Source organism: Microcebus murinus, chromosome 4 (assembly GCF_040939455.1).
Source record: "Microcebus murinus isolate Inina chromosome 4, M.murinus_Inina_mat1.0, whole genome shotgun sequence".
Classification (NCBI taxonomy): Eukaryota; Metazoa; Chordata; class Mammalia; order Primates; family Cheirogaleidae; genus Microcebus; species Microcebus murinus.
The window spans coordinates 88,780,475-88,806,606 of record NC_134107.1 but is presented as its reverse complement, the minus strand read 5'-3'; positions in this window follow the sequence as shown (position 1 = coordinate 88,806,606).

Below are 26,132 nucleotides of genomic sequence, written 5' to 3'. Positions count from 1 at the left end.
AATGCATTGGATGGGTCACTGTCATGCCATTTAATAAGAATAAGATATTCTAATATATATACTTCACATGACCCATATTCATTATGGTGATTGTTGTCATTTTATTATTGACTTTGAAGTGGGGAAGGTCAATTGCATGGCCCTACGAAAGTTTCCAACTGTCCTAGCAGTCAAGAGAAGATCCTCACCTGTGCTTTGAGTCCTATCTGCCCCACACATCCTTTCTTCTGGCTTATCTTTTCTATCATTTAAGGTGTTCTTTGTTGAGTATCAGATACAACAAAATGTACAAATGTAGAAGTAAGGAAGTAGGAGGGCTATTTGTCTGCAGAACAGGCTCTGTAGACATCTACTTTTTTGTACATTCATTCTTTTTTTTCTTAATATTAATTAGTCTTTAATATTCATCCTGACATTAATTATCTCTATTTATATAGGATGAAATAGACAATCAGAGAGGTTAAATAACTTGTCTAAAACCACACAGCTCATGAGTAGGACACAGATCTGAAATCCAGATGTTTGATACCAGTGAAGTGTACTTCACACGAATGTCCCTTACTTTACTATTCCCACCATGAACCTTTTAAGAACTTCAGTTGCATGAGTTTGGTAGAAATGGGATCAAGGTCATGAATTCAATGTCCATGTGTACTTAAAGTTTCCTCATCTGTTTATTCAGTCCCCCCTCTCCAAACAACCACCAGGGCATATTATCTCCTGCTCCCAGCTCAATAAAAAGGTTCTCTGACCTGTACAGTTTCCTCAAGCCTAAATATATGTCTGATATGTTTAGAGGAAGTAATGATGTCTTCATCTGAAAATAGAACTTCTGAATTTTCAAAGTAGGCCCCAAATGGGGCGCCAGTCACCCAGCTGCCACCTCCTGTCACTTGGTGTTCACCAGCAAACCTCACCAAAATGCAAGTTCAGGTTTAGGAGACGTATTGCTCTCTCCTCGCTGAGATCCTGGGCTTGCTGGATGTTGGCAGTGCTTAAACCTCAGACCTATTATTTTTTTTTCACTTCAGAAAAGAGAGGAAAAACATACCCAGATACCTTAGCATGATATTGGAAAAGGCTCCTTTTTACCTTTGGCAATTTCTCTGACAGTTCGAAAGAGCATCTGTTGTTTGTGGTGTTAGTAATGCCTCTGGCCCTCTCAGGCATCTTGAGAAAGCCAGAAATGAAAATACGAGCTGTGGCTGAGCAGAAGGAAGAATGGCATACTTGGGGAGCAAGATAAATGATAAGACACTGCATGTTGTGAATCGCTGTTGCAGTCTGAAAGGATCAGAGCAGGGCCTTTACTTCAAAGAACAGTGCCAGGCTGGTGAGTTTGACTCCATTTTGTTAGAACGTTCCTTTAACAATTCCCTTTCAACCGCCGTTGTAAACAGTCATCCTCTGACCTCGGGTCTCTCGGTTGAATACAAATCTTATAGGGAAATGCCAAAGACTATGCAAGCTTTTGTCAGCTAGTAGGGATTCTTTTTAACCAGAATGGTGTCATTCTAAAGCTTGTTATGAGTTCCTTAAAAGGTAAAACAGAATCCCCAAGAAGTCTCTATGCGTATAGCACACACGTCTCGGTCGTCCCTGAAATAGAGTGTGCAGTGGCTTCTATGTACTGTCCTGCAAATTAAATAGTCACCCAGTGCAAAAAAGATTCAAAGTTGTCAAGTGAGTTGAGTGAACGTGCGTGAAACTTGATCTCAGGCAATACCAGGCCTCCTCCAGTGAGTCTAAAGAGGGAGAAAAAAATGGTTTGAAAAACATCTTCAACCTGACCACAGGACACAACCCCACGTGCCAGAATGTCTTTCCCTTCCTTCTTCACCAGGGTAACCCTTACTCATCTGCTAAGACTCAGCCAAGGCCTCATCTCCAAGGCTGCGTGGGAAGATGCCCTCTCTTCTGCGTCCCCATGTGGCACTGTGCTTGCCTGTAGCGCAATACCACACCACGCTATAATCACCAGTCTGTCTGTGTCCTCCATCTGTTCATTAGGATACAAGGGAAAACTGTGACTTTTTTCTCTATATCAGAAGTGACCAGCTGAAAGCCTGTTCGTAGGTATTGAATAAATGTTTCTTGAATGGATAAATAGAATATGTAAATGAATGAACAAGTGAATGAACAAAGGATTAGCACAGCATTGACATACAGGTTTGGAATTCTTCCCTGGTCTAGATCAGCCCAAACGGCAGTGAGCCTATCTGCAGCAGGAACAGTAGCCCAAGAAAATAATTTCCATTTACCATTTTTATTATATAAGGATATAAATTCCACCTCTATTTCCAAAATTCCAAATTTGCTCACTTACTCCAAATTTGCATGACCTGTCCCTCCTCCCTCCCTTACTTGTCTAGATGTAAGCTCTATACCTAAGACATCAGGTCTACCCAAATCAAGGTGCCCTGAGGAGTTCCACTTCCTTCTGGGCAAAACTCACCCAACATCACAAGTTCCATAGCTTCATCCAACAGGACCCAAAGGACCAAATCATCCAAAAAACCTTCCACTTCAGGAAACCAAGAGATAGAGGGCAGACAAAATGAGGACTAAGAATATCTCGAATAATGGAAACCCCAGAAGCACTCCTCAATCCCCTGGGACAGAATGGAGCACTGGACTGAAACAACAAAAGGTGAGAAGCAGGTTCTGGGACAAATTGCAGCCATCCCTTGGCCTCAAAACTTGAACCCAAATCTCATTTGCAACCATTTTCGCACCTTTGTGTGCTATTTGCCTAACACACTGAAGGCTCTTTTGCTTTTTATTTCTCCTGAAGTTCCCCATGGTATAGTTTTACCCATGCCACATAGAGTTCAAGGCAGATACAGGGGGAAGGAAGATGGAAAATGAACCACCACCACTGACCAAGAGCCTTTGGGGGCACTATCACTCTGTTCAAAGATGTAATGATGCTAGTAACTCAAACCCAGAGGTCACCAATAAACAATTTAAACCTACAACCTAAATCCCACAACTAATAAGCCAGCTGTCAAATCACTCATCTGAGGCTGGCCCAAAGGAGAAAGGATCCACTAGAAGAAGGAGCACAAAACAAGTCTTGCTAATCATCTAGCAGCTGAGGGATTTTGAATCATTACCGCCCTTGCCAATATGCTGGGGGCTCATAAAACTGTGTCAAGATAATCTCAGTCTGTGTATTTTACCCACATATGCCATCAAACCACTAAGATATACAATAAGAGGCAAGAGGTACTTTTCAATCTGACCGAATGAGGTTAAGAGGATTCATTCGACCCATATCCAGCAAGAGACATTGCATTCAGAAAAAGTCAGTTTTACCTACATTTTACATTTTTAATGCCTTTGGGCAATTCTTACAGATACATCTTAATAAGTAAAAGAAAGTATGATCAGAGGTAAAAAGAAAACAGATTCAGAAAGCATCCTTCCACTTTGGAGTTATTACATTTTAATGGAAGTGTTTTTTTATTTTTTTTAACTGCAGTGCTTAAGGCAAGTCCATACACAGCATGGTAATATTCTCAAATCACACAGCAGAGATTTCAGAAAATATCCCTTGTGCTCAAATAAAGCCATCACCATATCCTAATGCAGTGTAACAACACACAATACAGTCATGCACATGATATTAAACAAACTGGGTCATTGCAATCACTCACCCAATGCTCAGATGAAAAGACCATTATCATCAAGTTGCTGGAGAGGAGATGGAATCAATTTCCCAGGATCCAGCCCATGAGCAGCGGGTATGCTGAACAAAGAAGAGAAACTACCCAAGACCAGCAGGGATGGTTAATAGGCACTCTAGGGATCTTTGTCTCCTCCCTCCCGTCTGAAAGCTGATAGAAATCAACCGCAGGACCTGGCCACACACTGTGCCCAGAAACACTCCCAGGGCCTGTCTTCTGCATTGGTTTTCTGGCATGTGAGCACTGCCTCTACTCCACTGATTGTCGACAAAATAGCTACCTGCATGTTTATTGAGTGATGTATAATTTCAAAGAAGAGCTCAGTTATTATGGAGCTCAATTTGTTTCCTTTCCAAACATTAATATAAAGAATAGCCCATGTGTCCTGCCTCTCCTTGTTCATGTCTATTTCAATTTTCTGAAGATGTTCTCTACAGGTTGGTAGAGTATGGTGGAACAAGTTCTGGATGGCAATAAGTTAAGGATGAGAAGAGTTGGTAAGAACTATAAAATAGGGTTCAAATAGAACCTTCCCAACCATGTGGCTTTAAAACAATTTATATTTTTATGCTTTAAGAACTTCCTTATCAAGAGAGGTTGGTTAATGGATATGAATATACAATTAGATAGAAGGATTAAGTTTTAATGCTTGATAGCAGAGTAGCATGACTATAGTTAGCACCAATGTATTGTATATTTCAAAATAGCTAGAAAAGAGCTAGAAACTTTAATTGTTCCCAGCATATAAAAATGATACCCAAGGTGATAGATACCCTAAATATCCTGACTTGATCATTGCACATTCTATACATTTACATATATATCAATAAAAATCATAAAAAGAACTTTATTATCAATAATTCCATTTAATATAGATATAAATCATCCTTTTCTCCCAAACAGGTATGTTTTTGTTCAAACCTGTAGACTGAAAGATAGAAGATGCTCTGTCATGGGGGGTGGGTACCAGGAGGATTTCAGCAGGGACTCAAAATGTCCTAACCACATTGGGTCATCATGTTCCAGGTCCCACTCAAGCCTGAGAAACTATCTCTCATTCACTGAAGGACATATGAGACTGCAGTGGATGCCCAAATGCCCATTTATCAATTTACAACTAGAAACACTAGCCAACACAGCCCAGAACTTTTGCGTTCAATATGACATTTGCGTTCAATATTACTGTATGCCCCTGGTTCTGGCAGCAGCTCTTCTCCTGAGGATGAGGGAATTAGTCTTCATCACCTGTTTGCTTTTTCCCCTTTCCTCTTTCTGAGGGTTAGCATTGACATACACCTCTGGGAACATTCACAGCCTTCCATAGGCACATAATAAGTGATGAATACTAACTGAGTAGAAGAGGTGCAATTAGTTATGGAACTCCCCAAATCTAGTATTTTTTTCTGTCTAGAAGGCAAAGGTTGTTGAGAAAGCTTCTTATTTTAATCACAGAATCATATGATATTAAAGTAGAAGAGACAACACTAGAAAGTATCAAGGCCAAATCCCTTATTCATTCATTCATTTACAAAATATTTATTGAACACTTAATATGTGCTAGGCATGAGTTTAGACAACTTCAGATACAGTAGTGAAGAAAACAGACAAGGATCTCTGCCCTGATAGAGTTTATATTCTGTTGGGAAAAGACACAAAATAAACTTATTAAATAAGTAAACTGTTGAGAATGTTAGAAAGTGACCAATGCTTAAAAAAAAGAAAAAGAAAAAGTAGAACAAAGTAAAAGGAGTAGCAAGCATGTGGGGAGAGGGGTGGTACAATTTTGAATAGAATACTCAAGAAAGACTTAATTGAAAAGGTAACATTTGAACAAAAGCTTGAAGAAATTAACCCTGTAGACATTTTTAGGAAGAGCATTTCAAGCAAAAGGAACAGACAGTGCAAAGACCCTAAGACAGGAGTTAGTCCAGAAGGTTTAAGGAACATTGAGAAATCCAGTATGGCCGGAGCATGGTGAGAAAGAGAGGGAGGGGGAGGTGATGAGTTCAGAGGAACAATGGGGAAGAGATCAAATAAAGGAGTTCTAGAGATAAAGACATTGGCTTCTACCACGAGTGAAATGGGGTGTCTATAGTTTTAAGCAAGAAAGCACAATGACTGAATTCCTCTCATTTGAGTAGAATTACTCAGGCTGCTCTACTCAGAGTAGACTGTGGCAGTGGGGACACCAGTTAGGAAGCTACCGCAAGAATCCAGTTAAGAGGAAAGGAGACTGACTGGAGAGGTAGTAAGGGTGGTAGAATTCTGAACCATATTGAGGAAAGACCCGATAAAAGTAGCTGATGGGTGCATGGATGTGAGAAGTGAGAGTCAAGGAGGATTCCAAGATTTCTGGCCTGAGCAACTGTGAGAAGAGAATTGCCACTGATGCTCTTTTTTCAAGATGCCTTTCAGCCCTCAAATACAAGAGGCAACAAGGGAGCATTCTCTATTACCTGAACCTTTCTTTAGGACAATTGGGGGAAGCTAAGGTGAAGAAGAGGAGGAGGGTATATAGTTCCTCTGCTCCATGTAGATTTTGCTTCTGAATCCCCTAATTTTTAAGTTCCCTAACCTTGCGGTCTTCCAGAAAATGGCCATCCTCTCCCAACAATAATGAAATGGTGGATTTTCAGCTTCAGGAAGTCGCTGGCCCTTGATTCAGAAAAGCTCACTTTTCCAGGTTGGATGAAGCTCCCTCCAGTCTTGGAGGCCTTTGCAGTCTACTCGGGCAACGCTCTGAAGTGTGAAGTCACCAATAGTACTGCCACCTCAGCCAGGAAAGGGTCTTAGTGACTATTCCAAATTTCCAAATGGTTTGGGGTTCTTCTTCTTCTTCTTCTTCTTTTTTTTTTTTTTTTTTTTTTTTTGCTTTTTTTTACATTATGGCCATGAATCCCAGAGAATCTGAAGGCTGTTCATGCTGTCACTGCAGCCTGGGCCTGCATGGGGGCTTTTCTAGCAATGAGTTTTTGAGATGCCGGGGAACTCCCTACCTCCTGCTTATGATAGCCTCTATCACAATGGCTGTGGTTTAGCCGAAGACTGCCTGGTTTAAACAAAGTCATATGTAGTGACCAATATTTAAAGCAAAGCCACTCTAGTTGAAGTATGGGTAGGGGACAGTCCTATCCCTTGGCCTCCCTCCCCTGCCACTACCCTTTCCCAATCACTAGGTTCACTAAAGTATCCCCTAAGTAGGCACTGAGGAGAATTAGTTTCTCTAGATCAACAGTCTCCAACGTTTTTGGCACCAGGGACCAGTCTCATGGAAGACAATTTTCCCACGGACTAGGGTGGGAGGGCACATGTTTTCAGGATGATTCGAGCGCATAACATTTACTGTGCAGTCAAACCTGTCTGCTGATGATAACCTATATTTGCAGCCACTCGCCAGCGCTGGCATCACCAGCTCAGCTCCACCTCAGATCATCAGGCATTGGATTCTCATAAGGAGTGCGCAACCTAGATCCCTCAAACTGTGTGCACAGTTTTCAGTAGGGTTTGTGCTCCTATGAGAATCTAATGCTGCTGCTGGTCAGACAGCAAGCACAGCTTATGTGGTGATGCAAGCAATGGGGAGCGGCTGTAAATACAGATGACGCTTCTCTAGTTCACCCGCCACTCATCTCCTGCTGTGTGGCCTGGTCCCTAACAGGTCATGGGTGGGTACCAGTCCTCAGCCCAGGGGTTGGGGTCTGCAGCTATAGAACACAGTTTAAAAACCAATGGACTATGGCTTTCTGCAAGAACAGACCACACAGAGGTAGATAGAATTATTTCCCTATCTTTTGGTCAGCCTTGAGAAACTTAACTTGCCATTTGCCATCTTTCTGAGTAACTGGTTAAGTGTGCCCAAGCTCTCTGTCACAGCAATACAGGCATGTCTGCAAGAGCAGGTGGCCAGATTCCAATGAAAAACCATGTAAACTATCTAACAACACCCTTATTTCATTTCCTTGAAGAATATGCCTCTTGGGGGACATGTTTCAGCCAAAGTTGAAAAGATTCCTTTTTCTTTTTAAGGCTGAAAGAGAACTCCAAGAAAACCCTCTACTTTCTGACCCTGTTCTTTCTACAAGAGGCTCATCAAATTTCTTCGCCATTCTCTCCACTATAAAAATTTATTTCTCTGATGCCCAGGGCTGGGACTGCAGCAATGATACTGATAGCCAAAGAGTCCAGCCAGGCATCTAGGTTGGAGTTGCCTTTTTGCATACCCAGTAGCCAAGACACAGGGCTCAAAACCCCATCCCAGAACCACCGCTCCTGGTACCTCCTTTAAAGACTAGTCAAGCTCACTAACCCTCGAAAGGCTTTCGTGTGAATTCTCTTCCCTTCTGAACTACTGCATGTGGTTGATGAGAGAGACAGCAGCCCTCTTTCCACATCTGGGCCCTCAAGTGCCAACTGAGCCCTGAAGCAAACTTACCCATGCTCAGAGACTCACCAGTGTTTCACAAAATCTCTCTCTTCAGCTTCTGACTCTAGCTTCTTTTGCTATAGGGGCTCGAAATAAATCCAAATTATCTTCTCCTTTATTATCTTAATCTCCTCTTGTATCACCCTGTACCTTTACAGAAATGTCCCTCCTTTCTATCCTGCCTGAGAAGGAGGGTGGGAGGGAAGGTCTTCATGAATATCGTTTCATGAAAACAGGCCCAGTAGAAGATGAGCTTGGGCCACTAGGACCCTCAGCCCAACTTAGACCCGACCAAGGGCCACCCCCAACAGCTGCACTCAGATGTGAGGAAACCGACCTCCATCCCATCATCGACAGCTTTGCCCAAGATCACAAAGGTCATCAGTGACAAAGCTGGCATTAGAACTTATGTCTCCTAATTCCCTCCCTAAAGGGCATAAACTCTCTGAAATAAAAGATGACAAAGATTTTTCAAAGATCAAAACATCTTATTGTTAAGATAAGATGGATTATACTTTTAAAAAATTAGGTATAATCCATGACAAATGATATATTTATCACAGGGGGAAAAACATACTTGTTCTAGAGAGATTCTTTTTTCAGCCTGCCAGTGACTAAGTTTCATCCTTTCTTATGAATTAGCTAAAAGACATATCCCTACACCCTAAAATGCATTAGCCATAAAAGTGGGAAGGGAGTGGGCTGAGTGTCTGACAGAATCTCTCCTAAACCCTAAACCACACAGGTGAGGGATGGATGGGCTCTGCGTGCCTGTAGAGCAAAAACAAAAATAGCACATTTACAGGGATTATGTAACAGCTTCTCGGAGGTTAAAAACTGCTTCCAGCGGCATTTTCTGAACTCAGATAGTGAGCTCGGCTACTGTGGCTGTGGTTTCTACTTCTGAGGGTCCTCAGAAGAGACTCGGTTATTATTCCTTGTACTTCAGAGCTGAATTATCTTGCAGTGCACACAAGTCAGCAAGGCTGTTTTCCACCAAATTGTGAACAATCACTTCCCACAGTAATTGTTCTGTGAATTCCCCCGTCTGCATAGACAATGGGTCCCAGCTTCGACTCTTATGCATAAATGTGGCAGTTACTCTTACAATAGACCAGCTCTCTGGCTGGAAGTCAGGAAGGCACTAATATCCAGGGTATTATGCTGCCCAGATTCAGGAAAGAAAAGTGACAGCTTGAAATTACAGCAGAATGAAGTGTAGAGAAACTGAATTGGTACAGGCCTTTTAATGGAGGGCATCCTACAGGTCTCTGTATTTTAATTTATGTCTTAGAAAAGGCATGGGTGAGGAGGGGGCTGGAAGTGGATGAAAAGTGGGGCATGATGAGGACAGAAAGACACAGTTCCTGTTTTGTTTTGTTTTGTGTGGTATTAATCCACGCAACAACAAAATTTCTGGACTCTGAGAATGACAAAAATTATTTGCCTTCAAATGATGTGACCACTTGCTTACCTAGTGAGATTCCCTTTATGCAAAGCCAGTATTAGACTTGCTGTTATTTTATTATTATTATTTTGGAATATTATGGGGTACAAACATTTTGGTTACATAAATTGTTTTTGTACCATTTGAGTCAAAGTGTGCCCATCCCCCAGATAGTGTGCATTGTACCTGTTAGGTGTGAATTTACCCATCCCTTCTTCCCTGCCCCACACCTGCTTGATTTCTGATGAATGTTATTTCCATATGTGCACATAAGTGTTGATCAATTAGTTCCAATTAAATGGTGAGTACACGTGGTGCTTGTTTTTTCATTCTTGTGATACTTCATTTAGAAGAATGGTCTCCAGTTCCATCCAGGATAACACAAGAGGTATTAGTTCACCATTTTTTATGGCCAAGTAGTACTCCATAGTATACATATACCACGTTTTATTAATCCACTCATGTATTGATGGGCACTTGAGTTGTTTCCACATCTTGGCAATTATGAGTTGTGCTCTGTGAACATTGGAGTGCAGCGTCTATTTTTTAGACTTGCTTTTAAGCAACAACAATAATACAGTGCCAGCAACGCATTGCAATTTATTGTCCACTGCTCCACTCACTCTGATTCCTTTCTCTGTCCAAAAGCACCAACTACTTTCCATCCACCTTTTTCTGTCTCCAGGAAGTTGAAGTTTCTGCATTATCTGAAATCTGCATAACAGACTTTGATATGTACAGACTCCAAAAAGGCATGTGCTCCTTACAACATCTCCGTCAAGTTGTATCTGTTTCTGCTCACCACTATCTTCTACACATAGTATGTGCTCAATAAACATTTGTTGAAATGATAGAAGAACCACACCTTTCTGTCTTCCCTGTGTAACAGAACAGGCACTGCCTTCTTGGACTCCATGTTGTGGATTTCTGACCTTTTCTGCAACTACCAAGGCCATTTTGCAGTAGGGGTTTGAGTGAGCCCAGATCAAGACAATTTAGTCAAGAGGTCTGTACTGCTGTGGTAGGAAATGGTTAGGGGAGTTCCTTTCCACTTAATTTCAGATTGTCAAACTGATACATTGAGGAGGTAAGTAAATTCACCGAGAGAGGGAAAATATCCCATAATTTGCAGGATTCGGACCTGCTCAGGGAGACTCCAGTGAATTTCTAGTTCATCGCTTTAACCACTCAGTGTCAACTCACCAAGGCCATTTGGAATCTCACACTTGTCCCTCAAAGCACAGCAAACACACTATGTCAGTGTCACCTGAATATTCTAAATGAACTTCAGCTCCAGCCCATATCTGTTTATATCAGGAAGTCTCTGTTGCTCGCACCAGATCAAGGTGACTTCTCTCCTCTGCTCTTAGCATGCACATCACTCAATGGTCACTTATTTGGTCTCATTTCATTATACAGATTTTCACACATGTTTTCCAATCATATTATAAATACCTTGCAGTAAAGGACTGCAGTTTATATTTCCCTTATGTCCTAATCAATGTACAAGCTGTAGCAGGAAGTCAGGAGCTCTTTGCAGACATGAATCAATGAGAATGTATCCTATTTCAATACTCCTGTTAAGAGTTTTTAAATGCTGAATAAGCATTTTGAGTTATAAGTAACAGTACTTGATAGAGCCTTAAAAGCAGGAAAAAAAAATTGTCCTCCTGCTCATCCTAACAGTTGTGTGGTCTGGTTAAAATGATACTTATGAAAAACATCACTAGTCAATATATAGCAACATAAACCCAGGGCCTAAAAGAAATCAGGTTGCATACAAGAAAAATTAACAATATCAGAAAGGTGGACCTCAAAACGGGTTTGTATTTCTACCCAACTGACAGATCCATCAGATATTAGGCATTGATATGTAGAGGAAGAAATGGTCTTTTACTGTTAATGCTTTACACTCTGGTTATGTACATATTACTCAGAGGAGGCATTTATGTCTCTTCCATTCAAAGCTCCTAAAAGGTGCCATCATCATCATCAACATCATCAACATCAAATTCTTCACTGTTCCTGGTACCGGGCTGGAAGATGCAAAAAGAGAACAAGGAAACCCTGATTCCTGAGCCCTCAAGAAGTCACAAGGACAGGCACCCTGGTGGGGACATTCCTTACAGAGATATACAAATAGCCAAATCTAAACTGAAGTCTATCTCAGGACTGAAACACGGGGCACCGGGTCATGGGGTGGTTTAAAGGAAATAGTACTGATAGGAAACATGACTTCTAACTCCAGCTTTGTCACCAACCAGTTGAGGGACAATATGCAAGTCACTTCGAAGCCCTGGCCTCAGATTCTTCAGTTTTAAAATGTGAGAATTTGGACTATATCATCCCTATGGTCTCTCTAAGTTCCAATGTTTAAACAGAGGTCAGTCCTTTGCCAGGTGCCACTCCAGGGCCACCCTTAACAAAAGAATGTAATGATGGGAGTCTACACGGTGGACAGAGACACATCTGGGTCCAAATTGTGGCTCCCCCACCCACTAACTTGGGCACATCATTAATCTTAAGAAGTCTCAGTCTACTAAAATGTAAAATGAGTCCAGTGATATTTTTATAGGCCCATTATAAGGATTAAAAGAAATAATGTTACCTAGGAAATACTTAACACTCAATAAATGCAAGCATTATTGTGATTATTTTTCCCTCTCGTGTTGAATGCATAAAGCAGACTATTAGGGTGTTTTAACAATGAGCATACAAGAGCTTGTTAGACTCAGACAAAATTTGAAAGAATCTCAGATTCCTGGATGTCTGATCCCTCAATCAGAGAGGATCAAGAATTTACCTGATGACAGCTCAGGGGCAAAGTGTGGGGACAATTTGTCACTACATTGAGCCTCCCCACATTTCCTCTGAGATATTCAACATCAAGATCTAGACATGATGTGCCTAATACCAGCTTTTCACACACCATGAATCAAGGATCACCAGAAGATCCCACTTCCTAGAATATCTCCTCAACAGTCGCCATGGTGTTTGACATTACACTACTAGAGACTTGCTTCTTGGATAAAGGCTCAAAACATTCCTTTCCGGACTTCTTTTAAAATACAAATTCTTTGGAAAGCAATAATAAGTAAGCTGTTTGCAATTAATTAGACAAGACATTATAGGAATGAGCAGGTTATGGGGAGAAGGAACAATGTGAGCTGTAATGATAAAGTTTCTCTAACTTTACAGTTCTGACATCACTGTACATGGATGGAGGTGCTGTGTGTAGCAAGCATGTCCCATTGGAGTGATTGGTGCCCCCAGACCTTTGACACACAATGTCCTCTACTTACCACCTGACTGATTCTCAATGTCCGGCATGCTTGTATCCATAACTATTGTAGAAGTGCCTATCTGACCTTCTTCATGAAACCCACACGGCTTTCTGGATACCTGGTCGGGGCTCTGTGCCATCTGCTGACATGGCGGATCCAGCATCACCTGCCAGGACTCTCCAAAGAAAGTGGGATAGGTCAAGGGTGCTGGCAGAGAAGGGAGGCTGATGACTGAGCAGAGAGTGCCAAAAACTCATCAGAGGATTCTGAATGCCACAGCTGATTAGAAAAGGCCAAAAATTCCTCCACTAAAAGAGCACAGTTTATAACTCCAATAATTTATACATGGGCTCACTTTCCCTGAATAATTACAGATTATTATCCAGCTAATTACAGTACATGGTATTAAAAGATCTGAAATTCATTACTCCAATCTAGGAAATTACTTTGGCACGTGTTTTGAAAAGAAAAATGCTAGAAAAGAAGTTCGAATCTTGCCAGGGTGATAGACTGCCGTGGTTTCATGCTCTTTTTCCCAGCGTGAGACAGGTTTATGTTGTCATATAACCTACAAATGTCCTAAAATGTTAATTTCAGCATCTCAGTCCCAAATGACTCTTCTCTTTAAATAGAGTTGCCAAATTTAGCAAATAAAAACACAGGGTGCTCGATTAAATTTGAATTCTAGTTACACAATAAATAATTTTAGTGTAAGTATATCCCGAATATTACATGAGACATAATTATACTAAAAATATTATTCATTGTGTATCTGAAATTCAAATTTAACTCAGAGCCCTGCATTTTATCTGACAATTCTGTCCCCAAGGGAGATCTAAAATAGCAAGTAATGCTGAGAATAGACAGTAAAAGTGTAAGTTCAATGTAAGATCCCCCAATGTCAAAAAGTGGGGGATCAAACTTCATACAAAAATATGAATCTCCAACAGAACAGTGTTCCGCATTGGGAGGAAAATGTCCAGGAAGGTTCTCAAATGTGAGCCTTCACTCCCAAGTCAAAATGACAAAATGGTAAACTATCCCTTTCCCATGTGGATCTGGTCCTCATGCAAGGGGACCTTGGCTGTCACCACCAAAAAATCTTTTCCATCAATATTCAACAAAGAGGGAAATGCAAAAAACTTATGGACTGCACTCTCTTGACATAGGAGCCCACATCCACTTTCCACAGCCACCCCAGCCCACCCACTGATTCTTTTCAGGATGACATCCCTATCCATTGAAATAAATGACCATCTCCAGCCCTCCCACCATTTTGTTAGGAACAGAAATCCACATGCTAATGTTGAGATAGAAATAGTGAGGGGTTAAGAGATAGAGAAGGTAGAAAAGCATTTTCTATTTCTTTTTTTATTTTTATTTATGTATTTATTTATTTTGAGACAGAGTCTCACTTTGTTGCCCAGGCTAGAGTGAGCGCCATGGCGTCAGCCTCGCTCACAGCAACCTCAATCTCCTGGACTCCAGCAAGCCTCCTGCCTCAGCCTCCCAAGTAGCTGGGACTACAGGCACGTACCATCATGCCTGGCTAATTTTTTTTCTATATATATTAGTTGGCCAATTAATTTCTTTCTATTTATAGTAGAGACAGGGTCTCACTCTTGCTCAGGCTGGTTTCGAACTCCTGACCTCAAGCAATCCGCCCGCCTCGGCCTCCCAGAGTGCTAGGATTAGAGGTGTGAGCCACCGCGCCCAGCCAGCATTTTCTAATTAATAAAGTATCAGTACCTCATTTTTTATTCCAGAATGGCTTTAAAAATTTCTGAGCATAACACACAGTGCTGATCAATACACTTGAGAAGAAACATAGTTTAATTAAGGGAAAAAATGCAGTACTGATCACAAGGGGAATAAAATTCAAAGAACATCAGTGTGGGTTGTTTGTAATCCAGGTAGTTTGAAGATCCCTTCATTCAACAAATATTTAGCAAGCGCCTACTGCTGTACTAGCTACTGCCGCAAGCACGGGGGTTACAGCAGTGAACAAGACAGGCGAGTTCCTGCTCTTGAGAGGCGTATGTTCAAGGGCAAAGGCTGGGGAGGACAGAAAATATAGGAAATAAATAATAAAAGGACAGATAAAATAACAAGATTATTTTAGGCAGTGTCAAGGGCTTTGAAGGCAATAAAACAGAATGATATAATCACGGAGAGGGCACAGTAGGGATATAAGATAAGACTGACTCATAACATCCAGCGGTTTTCCAAAGATATCTAAGTTTAAGGTTTTAAGTTCAAGATTCGAGGTGGGGGTGCCCCACATCGTCTTGGTCACCTCTACCACAGGTTTGCAGAATTCATTCACTTTAGAGACTCACCTAATGGTCTCTCCCTTTTCCATCTTGAGTGCCAATGAAGACATAAAATACAGTGTGTACCTCTCTCTCTCTCTCTCTCTCTCCCACCACACACACACACACACACACACACACACAGCCTTTGTGTGTGTAGCAGAGTTAACTGAAGGGTTGTAGGAGGGATACAAAGAGAGTTCACTGCACCACAACACAAAAACCTAAAATTGAAATTAGACATCCCATTCTGAACCCTCCTGGGGCATGTTCTGTCACTTTGCTCCTCCCTTCTTGGCTTCCCCATTCCAGTAATGTCCTGTTCATATCTAGCGATAAGCTTTTTATGCTTTTTGTTGTTTTACCCCTTACCAAACCATCACTTCCGTGTCTCACTTTTTGTTCAAGCATCTTATCATGCTATTTCCCTAAACAGACAATTTCCTCCTTAATAGATATTCTGGCGCCAGCTGTTAAGATAATAATTTCTTTCAACTAGCTACATGTAATAGTCAGAAATCTGTACTTTTCTCTGTTGTCCTGGGTGTATGCATTGTTATGCCATGAATTAATTTTGTGATAACTGAAAGTTTGAATGAAACCATGACACGTTCTTCTTGCAGTCAGTTTTCCAGATCCGTTTTGTATCCCACAGACTATGTGCCTGTGCACAATAGGCCTCCAATAAATGCTTGATGAATTTAATTTAGTGTAATATAACCTACATGAGCACCATGCTGAGAGCAGAACAGACATATGATAGTGGGCTAACACTCACGAAAGAGCTCATTTATTAACAATAATTTGCTACCAGCCACACTTAGAAGTAGATTATTTTTTATGCTGTTTCTTGATCTTATCATTAAAACATACCCGTAAGGTACCTTTTGAAGCAAGCTCAGGTAAGACACCTCACTAGCCTCTAAAATTTCACATTTAAAAATATGTCATACAGATTTTTCTCAAAGGAAACAGATAATAGAGATGATCAAGCCAGTATTGGCTAGGTTTACCCGTTACTCATGTCTCGGCAATGCATAAAAATTACTTATTACTAACAATCTCAATATATATTTATTGTTTAATGATCACATCATGGTAATTAGCATATTCATCACCTCAAACATTTATTTCTTTGTTGTGAGAACATTTAACATCCTCTCTTCTAGCTATTTGAAATATACAATGTATTATTGTTACCTATAATCACCTTACTGTTCAATAGAGTACCAGAACTTATTTCTCCTATTTAACGATAACATTGTACCCATCGACCAACCTCTCTCCATCTACCCTCTTCCCCCTATTCTCCCTAGTCCTCTGGTAACCTGAAATATCACATTATAACCCATAAATATGTGCAATTATTATGTGTCAATAAAAAATATGAAAGGCCGGGCGTGGTAGCTCACGCCTGTAATCCTAGCACTCTGGGAGGCCGAGACAGGCAGATTGCTCGAGGTCAGGAGTTCGAAACCAGCCTGAGTGAGACCCTGTCTCTACTAAAAACAAAAAATAGAAATTAATTGACCAACTAAAAAAATATATAGAAAAAATTAGCCGGGCATGGTGGCGCATGCCTGTAGTCCCAGCTACTTGAGAGGCTGAGGCAGAAGGATCGCTTGAGCCCAAGAGTTTGAGGTTGCTGTGAGCTAGGCCGATGCCACGGCACTCTAGCCTGGGCAACAAAGTGAGACTCTGTATCAAAAAAAAAAAATTATATATATATATATATATATATAAAATACATATTTTCTCAAAGGAAACAGATAATAGAGATGATCAAGACAGTATTGGCTAGGTTTACCCATTACTCATGTCTTGGCAATGCATAAAAATTACTTATTACTAACAATCTCAATATATATTTATTGTTTAATGATCACATCATGGTAATTAGCATATTCATCACCTCAAACATTTATTTCTTTGTTGTGAGAACATTTAACATCCTCTCTTCTAGCTATTTGAAATATACAATTTATTATTGTTAACTATAGTCACCTTACTGTGCAATACAGTACCAGAACTTATTTCTCCTCTCTAACTATAACATTGTACCCATCGACCAACCTCTCTCCATCTACTCCCTTTCCTCATATTCTCCCTAGTCCTCTGGCAACCTGAAACATCATATTATAACCCATAAATATGTGTAATTATTATGTCAATAAAAAAATATGAAAAAAATTACTTTAACTCCACAAAGGTAGCCAGCATCCTAATTGCCCTGGAGTTTTCTGATTTTTTTTCTGATTCTTTCCTGCCTTCATATAATTAGTTCAGCCTTTGAAATAATCTTTAAAAAACTGTTCCCCATCCAGGAAATTGTTTTCTAGTGTATATTGACTTCAGGAGATACTCCTCCTAGAACCTTTAACTCCAACTCAATCTGTGAGCTATTAATTACCATGAATCCACTAGACTTTTTGTCAACCACTTTTGCCCCCTAGAGATGGTAACTCCCCAAATTTTTATATCTACTTCCATTCTAGCACTATGACATTATACTGTAACTATTTGTTGTTAGCTTCTCTCACTGGATTGTGAGCTTTCTGAAGGCAGACACAATATTTTATTCAACTTTTTAGCTCTAGCACCTAACCGACTATTTGAAGAAATTTGTTTTAGTCGCTTAACAAATATTTACTGATTAAATCACTCTCTTCCCACCCTAGGGCTAGTAACTTTTGGAAGAGATGGGAAAACCATGAGATTGCATTGGAAAGAAGATTAAATAAAACTTTCAAATTTCTACTTAATGTCTATTGCATAAAATACAATTTAAGTACTATACTCTGTGAATCTACTCTAACATCCAAATTAGTATCAATGATACTCTACTTAGCACATGAATTGCCTCGTTTATCAGAGCAAAGTAATTTTTTAACTTTTAGAATTTATCATGGTAAAATGAGTGATTCAATGCTAAGGGTTCGCTTAGTCTGTCCTGGGTCCTTCTGAACTCTAAGACATTCTCTCTAACAAATAAGCAAAGCTGGAGACATGAAAAGCAAGAAAGTTGACAGTGTATATCTTGGATCCACCTGCACATCCCCTTTATAAAAATAGGCCTAAGTCCTAGAAAAGCTGAAAGTCAGAAGGGGAACTCTTATTGAAAAACCCTCACCCTCTTCTAGAACTTGAAACCTTTTAGAAGGAAAGGAGGACTTAGACCAGAGCTATCAGATGGACGGAGAGATGTAGGATGTTGTGCATTGTTTAAGCACAATACTATCTCAAGCCATATTTTTAGAGGAGGAGAGAAATTCTTAAGAATTCTAGGAACAAATCACCAGTAAGGAGCAGATATTAATTTATCAGATACACTTAAAAATAGTCAGCAGATGAATTTATTTGGAAAAATACCCATGTTCAAAAAAAAATAGTTGAAGATGAGTAAAAGTCATTAAAATCATCAAAGGACCATTAAGAACCCAGTCAATCTACTTCCAATGGGACTGCATCCTTTCCTCTTCCTTACTCATCTAAATATATACCCACTGGTCCAGTTCTAGTTCAAGTTTTACCTCTTCCATCTGAACCCCTTCAACATTCATCTGAGATGATGCAAAGATCATTAGTTTTAGGTTCAACAAGCGTGGATTATTACCCCAGCTTCCTCATTTCACTTTAAAGTTAGACTTTCAGAGTCTGTACACATCCTGATACAGTACCAGTGCTCCTTTTTATTTAATTTAGTGGGTGAACTTGATGTTCTTAGAACGCTTCTCCACCTACAAATAAGACGCCAAGTTTGTGTCTTTGGGCAACCTATATCTCTGAGTATTAGTTTCCTTACCTGTTAAATAGAAATAATTATATATACCTCAAAAGTGTTTTGCTTATATTAAAATAGGATAGCTCATGAAAAGTGCCTGGCATATAGTAACCGCTCAATTAAAACCTACTGACTTGATCAAAATGATTGGTTTCTTGATTTTTTAATTAGAAAACCTTGTTCCTCCTAGGAAGGGGCCATAAAACTTTCCATCCTGATGACTACGTTTTCTCCCAGATTTCTAAATCTCTCACAGATTTAACAGTCAAAATATTTTCTGACAACTCCTCATCTACCTGTCTCTGAGATTCTCCCATACAATACTATGATGGAATAAAATCAACACAAACCACAACTGACCTGTGCCCAGACATTAATTCCTCCATAGAATATGGAGATACCTCAAAGCGATACAAGTAGATCTAACATTTGATCCAGCAATTCCACTACTGGGCATCTACCCAAAAGATCAAAAGTCACTTTATGAAAAAGACACCTGCACTCGAATGTTTATAGCAGCACAATTCACAATTGCAAAGCTGTGGAAACAACCCAAGTGCCCATCAATATATGAGTGGATTAATAAAATGTGGTATATGTATACCATGGAATACTACTCAGCTTTAAGAAACAATGGTGATATAGCACCTCTTGTATATTCCTGGCTAGAGCTGGAACCCATTCTACTAAGTGAAGTATCTCAAGAATGGAAAAACAAGCACCACATGTACTCACCAGCAAATTGGTATTAACGGATCAACACCTAAGTGGACATATAGGAGTAACATTTATCTGGTGTCGGGAGGGTGGGAGGGGGGAAGAGGGGATGGATATATACAACCACAATGAGGAAGATGTGCAACGTTTGGGGGATGGACACACTTGAAGCTCTTACTCGAGGAGGGAGGGGGGCATGGGCAACATGTGTAACCTTAACACTTGTACCCCCATAATACACTAAAATTTAAAAAAAAAAGAAAGAAAGCATTTAGATTGCTGCTGGTGTTGAACTGCTCTTTTCCTAAGTGACTGCCCAATGGCTTGTGGAGCCTATCCTTCTAGCCTTCTGCCTTGACAAAAGAGTGAGAGCCCAGATGTGAAGGAGATGCTTCCCACATAATACCTGAAGCTCAAGCACACTTTAGGCATTTGTAAATGCTTCCTCCAGGTTATCCAAACCTTGGTATCCATGTCAGCATTGTTCTCATTTCAATAGCAAAGAGCAATTAAGTCAGAGTTGCCCCCAAAAGTAAGAAAACAAGCTTCATTACAGTGGCTCAAATTTTTTATCTCTTTACTTTGAAATAGTTTTAGACATACTGAAGGGTTGCAAAAATAGTAGAGAATTCCAATACGCCCTTCACCCAGCTTCCTCTAACATTAACATCTTGCAAAATCATTGTAAAATGATCAAAACTAGGAAATTAACATCAGTACCATACTATTAACAGAACCACAAACTATTCAGATGTCATCAGCCTTGTACTAACGTCCTCTCTACTCCAGGATCTAACCCAGGAACCACTTTGCATTTAATTGTCATGCCTCTTTAACATGCTCCATTCTGTGACCGTAACTGCTCTTCAGTTTTCACAACCTCCACACTCTCAAGGAGTACTAGTACTGCTCAGGTGTTCCCAGCATATCCCTCCATTTTGGTTTGTCTGATGGCTTGTCATGATTCGATTGAGGTTCCATGTGTTTGGGAAGAACCCCACAGAGGGGACGGGCACCTTCTGATGAAGCACATGATGCCAAGATGAGTCATTACTGGTGATATTCAATTTGATCACTTTGCTAAGATGGAGTGCGCTCAGATTTTCCACTGCGATGAAAATTTATTTGTAATTAATAAATATTTTCCCTTTGTCCTGAATAAATATGATAAATTTATAATAATAATAAATATTATGCAAGTAATAAATATTATGCAAACATCTTGTTTGTCTGCCAATTTTAGCAACCGTCAGTGGATCCTGCCTGCAGCAATTATTAGAACTATGATGTTCTAAGGGTGATTTTCTATGTCCCTCATTCTTTCTACATCTATTAATTGGAGTTGTTTTGTAAGGAATAATTGTCCCTTTATTTTGTACTCAATCATCAGCATGCACTTATAAATATTTATCTTATCCTTTGACTTACAATCCACTGATGTTGTTATTTATTTTGCTACTCAAATTGTCCCAGTTATGTCCATTGCAGGCCCGTTGGGGTTGGCTTTTGTGTCCTTTTAACATATCCTCATCTTTTTATTATTTATTTTATGTTACATTATTTTTAGCGCTTACTTTCTGGCACTACTGGTGCTCCAGGCTCAACTACTTCTCCTAGACAGGGATCCCCAGTTTTTCCCTAATTACTTAATATAACTTAACATTCTTATATTAGTGGCACTTTACCTATAAGAATTACTTCATTTGAGAAACCACTTACCCCTTCCAAATCTAGTTGTTCCTTCCAGTTTAACCATATATCACTTTGTATCTATTTCTATTAGAAAATATCTCAAAATAGGTATCAAAACAGTTTATTTACATTTCTTTTTTATTGTTTTTTATTTTAGCATATTATGGGGGTACAAGTGTTAAGGTTACGTATATTGCCCATGCCCCCCTCACCCCTCGAGTCACAGCCTCAAGCGTGACCATCCCCCAAACATTGCACATCTCACTTATTGTGTTTGTATATACCCATCCCCTCTTCCCCCCTCCCACCTGCCCGACACCTGATAAATGTTATTCCTATATGTCCACTGAGGTGCTGATCCGTTAATACCAATTTGCTGGTGAGTACATGTGATGCTTGTTTTTCCATTCTTGAGATATTTCACTTAGTAGAATGGGTTCCAGCTCTAGCCAGGAAAATACAAGATGTGCTATATCACCATTGTTTCTTAAAGCTGAATAGTGCTTCATGATATACATATACCACATTTTATTAATCCACTCATGAATTGATGGACACTTGGGTTGTTTCCACAACTTTGCAATTGTGAATTGTGCTGCTATAAACCTTCGAGTGCAGGTGTCTTTTTCTTAAAGTGATTTTTGATCTTTTGGGTAGATGCCCAGTAGTGGAATTGCTGGATCAAATGTTAGATCTACTTGTATCGCTTTGAGGTATCTTCATGTTGCTTTCTACAGTGGTTGAACTAGTTTGTAGTCCTACCAGCAGTGTAGGAGTGTTCCTATCTCTCCACATCCACGCCAACTTTTATTGTTTGGGGACTTTTTGATAAAGGCCATTCTCACTGGTGTTAAGTGGTATCTCATTGTGGTTTTAATTTGCATTTCCCTGATAATTAGAGATGTTGAGCATTTTTTCTGTTTGTTGGCCATTATTCTGTCTTCTTTTGAGAAGTTTCTGTTCATATCCTTTGCCCATTTTTGATAGGGTTATTTGATTTTTTCTTGCTGATTTTCCTGAGTTCTAAATAGATTCTAGTTATCAGCCCTTTATCGGATGTGTAGCTTGTAAAAATTTTCTCCCATTCTGTGGGTTATCTGTTTGCTCTCTTGACAGTTTCTTTGGCTGTGCAGAAGCTTTTTAATTTGATCATGTCCCATTTATTTATTTTTGTTGCTGCTGTGATTGCCTTTGCGGTCTTCTTCATAAATTTTTGCCTAGCCTGAAGGAGAAACCAAGACATTCTCAGATAAGCAAAGACTGAGGGAATTCACCAAGACAAGACCAGCCCTTTAAGAAGTACTCAAAACAGTGTTACCAAAGACTTTCCACTGTATTTTGTAGATCTACCATTTGATCCAGAAATCCCATTACTGGGCATCTACCCAAAAGATCCAATGACACTCTACAAAAAAGACATCTGCACTCGAATGTTTATAGCAGCACAATTCATAATTGCAAGGCTGTGGAAGCAGCCCAAGTGCCCATCAATCCAAGAATGGATTAATAAAATGTGGTATATGTATACCATGGAGTACTATTCAGCTCTAAGAAACAACGGTGATATAGCACATCTTATATTTTCCTGGTTAGAGCTGGAACCCATACTACTAAGTGAAGTATCCCAAGAATGGAAAAACAAGAACCACATATACTCACCAGCAAACTGGTATTAAATGAGCAGCACCTATGTGGACACAAAGGTACTACAGTAATAGGGTATTGGGCAGGGGGGTGAGGGGTGGTGGGTGGTGGGTATATACATACATAATGAGTGAGATGTGCACCGTCTGGGGTATGGTCATGCTGGAGACTCAGACTTGTGGGGGGAAGGGGAAAAGGGCATTTATTGAAACCTTAAAATCTGTACCCCCATCATATGCCGAAACAAAACAAAATGAAAAAAAAAAAAAAAACAACAGTGTTACCCACGGATCAGCACAATAAACACTAATGAATGTAAATTTACTCAAAAGCTAAAGATCAAGCCAAGAAACCATAATGGCTTAGGAAAGAAAACAAAGCAACAAAGTTCAACCCAACATAATGAACAGAAATCTGCCCCACCTATCAGTTATCTCAATAAATGTGAATGGCTTGAACTCCCCAATCAAGAAACATAGGCTGGCCGAATGGATAAAAAAAATACAATCCAACTATCTGCTGCCTTCAGGAAACACATCTAACCTGCAAGGATGCAGTTAGACTAAGGAAAAGGGATGGAGAACAATATTTCAAGCAAATGGAAGCTCAAAGAAAGCTGGCGTGGCGGTGCTGATTACAGATGGCTTAGTTTTTAAATCCACAAAAGTAATAAAAGACAAAGAAGGTCACTATATAATAGTGAAGGGTATAGTTCAACAAGAAGGTATAACAATTCTAAATATATATGCACCTAACCTAGGTGCACCCAGATTCATAAAGCAAACTCTACTTGATCTAAACGAATGGATAAACAACAACACCATTATAGTCAGAGACTTTAACACCCCACTGACAGCACAGGACAGATCCTCCAAACAGAAAATCAACAAAGAAATAATGGACTTAAACAGAACCCTAGAACAAATGGGCCTGACTGATATTTACAGGACATTCTACTCCAAAACCACTGAATATATGTTCTTCTCATCAGCTCATGGGTCATTCTCTAAGATTGACCATATCCTAGGACACAAAGCATGTCTCAAACAACTTTTAAAAAATAGAAATTAAAACAGTTTATTTACATTTCTATTTCTCCATCTAGATGCCTCAAGGTCTGGAACTTTCACTTATTCAACTTTCACTTTTATTCAAAAGATATTTCTTGAGTACTTGCTATCCAATGGAGATACAATGGAGAAGGAAATAGACCCAGTATCAGCCCAACATCCTAATCCAAGGCCTGAAACAGTAAGCAGCAGTACACCCTTTGAGTAAATATTGAAAGAACTACCAGTGGACATGACTGCAGTGGAGATCGCCTATAATTACTCTGCCCATATTTTGGCAAAAAGGAAATCACTCCAGTGTATACTCATGACTCAGGTCCTTATTAACCATATTCTGAAAATCCATGGAAAACTACTATTTTCAACTCTTTTCCTATTACTGTCTCTTAGGGATTTATTATCCACTGAGAGAACTCTTTGCCTAGCAAGTAAGTGCTGAGTATATGCAGACTATAATTCAAGCAGTGACTCCCTAGAGACAGTATTATTTTATGAGCCCTTTCCCTAAGGTACCCTGACTTTCATTATTCAAGAAAATCAGAAAATGTCCTGGTAAGAGCCGTAATGGACTATATCTGTTCGTGTTTCTGTATAATCACTATGCTGGGTCCATACAAAGCATAGTGTTTGTATATTTCAAACAAGACAGATCCAAAATTAAGTACCTAACTGGGAAAATTAACTTCCCTTCAAAAGTACAACAAATGTTCTCTACCTCAGAAGAGAAGTTTGCTGCAGAAGTTATACATGAAACAAATAATCAAACAACCTTATGGATTTTTTTCTCTCAAGCCAAGTTACAGAATATCATCACACCAGGGCCTAGAGAAAGTTATTTTTTACGTAAAGAAATATATAAACTTTAAAACGCAGCATACTTGAAAACTCCTGCCATTTTAGTCTTTACAACAAGAAACAAAATTAAATCTGACTTATAATGTCATCACTAAATACTTTTAGGGTTCCTATATTTTAAAATCAGTTTTAAAATTATATGTGGTACACCTATGACTAGTAACAGAGAATAGCCTGTCAATTTATGAAATAAAATCCTAATTATACTTCAGTTTTAGTTAATGTGTGTTAGGACAATGCCATGCTATCTTTGTGAAGTGATTACTTCCCTTTGAGGAAATAATATATATGAACTCCATGAAGTTTCTCTATCAGTGATATAGATTTGCTTAAGGTGAAACTTCATTTGGACAAATAAGCTATTATCCAACACAGCAGATAGGCCAAGGTGGGAGGAGAACTTGAGCTCAGGAGTTTGAGACCAGCCTGAGTAAGATCAAGACCCTGCCTCCACTAAAAATAGAAAAGTTTAACCAGGCATTATGGTGCACCTATAGTCCCAGCTACTCAGGAGGCTGAGGCAAGAGGATCACTCGAGTCTACGAGTTTGAAGTTGCAGTGAGCTATGATGATGCCACTGCACTCTACCTGGGTGATAGAGTGAGACTCTGTCTCAAAAAAAAAAAAAAAAAAATTGGCACTAAGACCACATGTATCAAAAATCTACTTATATGCTTGCTGAAAATGCATCATCCTAGGCCCTACCCCATACCCAAATGAATTTATACTTTTGGAAAGGTAATCCCATTGCATACCAAAATTTGAGAACCACTGAAATATAAACAAGAGTTAATAACTCTGATTTTTATCCAAAATGTGTGAGTGTGTAGGTATAGAGACAAGAAATGATGTTGACAAATCATTCAAAACTCCATAGAAATTATTATTCATTTACATAATGTAGTAACAGCTGCTCTGGACATGATGGAATCACTGGTATTAGACTTATTCTCCTGATATAAACAACGATGACACCAGAAAAAATATATAAGACAACTGCCCTCATGCATTAGACGATAAGAAGCATAGGGCCAAGTCCTTGAGAGAAGAGAAATCCCAGTTAAACTCATATTCACCTTGGATTTCTACCTGGAACCACTTTCTAGAACAAACAACAACCACAAAAAAATAATGTTTATAAGGTAGAGACCAAGAAGAGTAGTCGTCTCACTGAATTAAAAAAGCAGACATCACAGCTCATTCCTGCTGGGGTGACTA